This window comes from Onychomys torridus, chromosome 1 (genome assembly GCF_903995425.1).
Source record: "Onychomys torridus chromosome 1, mOncTor1.1, whole genome shotgun sequence".
Taxonomy (NCBI): domain Eukaryota; kingdom Metazoa; phylum Chordata; class Mammalia; order Rodentia; family Cricetidae; genus Onychomys; species Onychomys torridus.
This window is the reverse complement of record NC_050443.1, coordinates 43,300,256-43,304,081: the sequence shown is the minus strand read 5'-3', so window position 1 is coordinate 43,304,081 and position 3,826 is coordinate 43,300,256. Positions and strand designations below refer to the sequence as shown.

The 3,826-nt window shown below is 49.2% G+C and overlaps 1 pseudogene; it reads right to left on the bottom strand.

Annotated features, from left to right (window-relative positions):
- Window positions 1–355: 355 nt before the first annotated feature.
- Window positions 356–2,912, bottom strand: LOC118583672 (annotated as a pseudogene).
- Between the last annotated feature and the right edge of the window lie 914 nt (window positions 2,913–3,826).

Here is a 3,826-nt window from a genome sequence, read left to right as displayed (position 1 = left end):
CACCCGAGGATTCTGATAAGGATTTTGATACAGTTTTGTGTGTTTGTCTAGAGACCTGTTAGAACCTCTTCCTACAATTAATAGGGCTTTTACCTACCATGGTTTATAGGATTTTTCTGCTACAGACTTAATAATGGTTGTGTTCCCTAATTAGTTATAGGGCTTCTAACATAGTAATTTCTCTTTGGCTCCTAAGTGATTCCCTCCCACAATATCATAGGCATCTCATTACTGATACAAATGCACTATTTCTTCCCAGCATTCTTGACCCTCCACTTCTCTATGAGTTGATGGCATTAGCCTCCTTTCCCCACAATCTCTCAGGAGAGAGAGGACCCTGGTCTCCAAACTTACTTCACAAGGAGACACATGAGTCACAGATCCTATGGAGGAGGAGGAGCATTACAACTTCTGTGAATCCATCTCCACCTTCAGGGCACAAATAAGGCTTTTCCTCTGAGAGAGTTTTAGGACTTTCTTCTTCCCTGTGGCTACTGATCTTTGGCAGGGGTATTAGAGGCCTCTCCCTCACCCTCCTGGCTTGTGAACAAGGTGGCTGACTCTGAAGGGAGGTCCTCAGGAGTGGGCGCCCTTTCTTGAGTGTGGATTTCCTGGTGGCAGGTAAGAACTAATCGATCCAGGAAGGAGATCCCACAACCAGAACAGCTGTAGGATCTGGCATCCAAGATTCTCCTACAGCACTAAGGAACTCTTCCCCAGCTATGAGCTCTTCTGGGATGTCCCACCAACATGGACTTTCTGGTACTGTAGCAACTCAGAGGTCAGGCCAAAGCTATTTTGCATTCTGACCACTTAAGGAAGGGACTGGGCTCTGCCTCTTCCCCAAAGCCAATCCTTACACTTGGGAATGAGAAAGAGCTTTTCACTGCCTTTGGTGAGCTCAGGGTGCAGGAGCAGGGCCCTGTTGAAGTTTTCTCCCTAGTGACGAAATACATAGCACTTGGAGCCCTATGGACCCTCTGGCAATTTCAAGGACTCTCCTAGGGGATCAGCTCTGTCCTCTAAAGAACCTGGGTGTGAACTGCCTCCAAAGGGGAACCTGGGGGAGCAAAACTGCAGAGGCTTGGGAGCGGGGTGTGCTATGAGACTGTCTGCATTTTTGTAGAGGTCTTCTTCAATATGAATCCGCTGGTGCTGCATGAAGATGCCCTCATCACTGAAGCCTTTTCCACAGACCAGACACTTGTGGGGTTTGGCTCCTGATGGTGGGGTCCACAGGGAAAGAACTCAATCCCTAGCAAACTGTCACTCTGAGCTCTCCAGGCAGGTGTCTTGCCTCTCTCATGGATCATGAAATGCTGCTCCAGCTCCTGAGCCTCCAGAAAGGCCTTGCATCAGTCCCAGCACGTGAAGAGGTTCTTGACCTTATGTTTGCTGACGTGCATGATGAGGTTGGTGCTCTGGCTGAAGCTCTTGCCACACTCGGGACACTTGTCTGGCTTCTGACCCTTGTGCGTGCAGCAGTAATGGATGAGGTGTAAGAAGCTCTTGCGACAGTCAGAACATTCATAAAGCTTCTCGCTGGTGTGTAACTGCTGGTGACAGATGAGCATAGAGCTCACGATGAAGCCTTCGCTGCAGTGGCACAGATAGATATAAGGCTGCTCAGCATAGGGGATACTCTGGGGGTAGATGAGGTCTGAGTTGATTCTGAAGCTCTTGCCGCACTCAGGGCACTTGTATGGCTGCTCACCTGCGTGTGTGCACTGATGGCGCAGCATTGTGGCACTCAGCATGAAGGTCTGGCCAGTGACGGCGCACTTGAAGGCCTCCTTGCATAGGAGTGTCCAATGGTGCTTGATGAGAGTGGAGCTGTGGCTAAAGCTCTTGCCACACTCCAGTTACTCACGGAGCTGTTCCCCAGTGGGAGTGTGCTGGTGCTTCTGTCATCTCTGAGCTCCGGATGAAGGTCTTGCCGCACTCGGTGCAGCGATATGGCTTCTCTAGCACGTGGTTCTTCTGGTGCTTGAGTAGGTTGTGGTTATGACCAAAGTGCTTGCCACAATCAGGGTATTTGTAGGGCTTTTCGCTTGTGTATGTGGCCTGGTGCTGGATGAGGTCCCAACTGTGTACGGTAGATCACAAGACAGCACTCACTACACTTGTAGAGATTCTCATCAGGGTGGGACGCTGACACTTGATGAGGTTGGTGCTTTGTGTGAAGGCTTTCTTGCAATCCGTGCACTTGTAGGGCTTCTCACCCATGTGCATGTGTGCGCTGGTGCTGTACCAGATTGTAGCTACAGCTGAAGCACTTGCCACAGTCGGGGCACTTGTAGGGCTTCTTACCCGTGTGTGCAGTGGTGTTACATGGGGTACGAGCTCAGAGTGAAGCTCTTGCCACACTCTGAGCCTGTGTTGTGCGGCTCACCTGTGTGGAGGTGCTGACACCTTAGCAGTTAGGACCATTGACTGAAACTCTAGCCGCACTCATTGCAGATGTACGGCTTCTCAGCCCCAGAAGGGCGGCCCTGCACCAGCTCCCACAGGTTGGGTTCACTGGCAGTGACTACTGGGGTGCTGTTCCAGGTGGTGAGGGTTCCCCCACTGCCAATTGGTCTCACAGGCCTTGGTCCACTTAGATGGGGAAGGGACTATTTCAGGGGCTGATGGCTCCCTAGGAGTCTGGTAGTCTAAGGGGTTGGAAGAACTCAGTGGGGCTGGAAATCATCAGGGGCTGAGGCATCCTGGGAGGGCCTCTCCAGGGGCATCTCTGGTGGGTCAATGGATTCTGGACTCTGAACTGGATCTCCCAAGATGATCTCCTCCCCAGAACTTTCCTGCTGAGGTCTCTCCTCTTCATTCCCACTTTCAGTACCTCTGTGAGCATTGTTCTGGCTTTCTTCAGGACCCTGCAGATCTGGACCACACAGCACCGTCTCAGGCTCCATCCCAGAGCTCCTGACTTCCAAGGTTCCAGGGACTGGCTGTGCATTCTGGGAAAAGCAGGAAGACAGAATCCAGCCCCAGGGGAATTAATCCCTTAAGTGCCCTGCCTAGGGGACCTGCTGGATGTTCTGAACTCTAGGGTCCTTCTCAAGGGATGATTCCAAGCTGAGGACCCAGGGACCAGTTCTGAAATATTTTCATGTAGTGTATTTAGATCGTAATTTCTCCTCACTCAGTTCCTCCCAGATTTTCTCCACTTCCCTACTTACTCAACTTTATTTCCTTTCCTCCTCTCTTTAAAAAGTAGCAAGGAAACAAAAATAGGAAACAAGAAACACACACATGAACCCATAAAAATGAAAAAAAAAATACTCAAGGAAAAGAGGCAATAATCCACAACCAATATGCCCAAACAAAGCAAAATGAAACAAACAACTACAAAACTACCGTCGAGTTTGTGGTGTTGGGCAGCTACTCCTGGGTATGCTACCTGCTTACAAACTAAAGAGGCTTGAATCAGAACACCAGCTTGTAGGTTCCTAAGTAAATGATGTTTGTTAAGAACACAGTGAAAACTCCAGTGGTTTTACAACACTAATTGCTTTGCTACACTAAAACACCTCACACAGAATCACTGTAGGAGAAATGCTGATTGCTTTATTTTTTATTTATTTTTGGTTTTAGGAGACAGGATTTCTGTGTACCTTTGGAGCCTGTCCTGGAACTCACTGTAGACCAGGTTGGCCTCAAACTCACAGAGATTCACTTGTCTCTGATTCCCAAGTGCTGGAATTAAAGGCTTGTGCCACCTCAGTCCCATTGACTATTTTATAAGAAAGCAAAGCACATGAGATTGTGACTGTATCACCTCATATGGACACTGGCACAACAAGAGTAGAAGATAAGTCCTCAACAA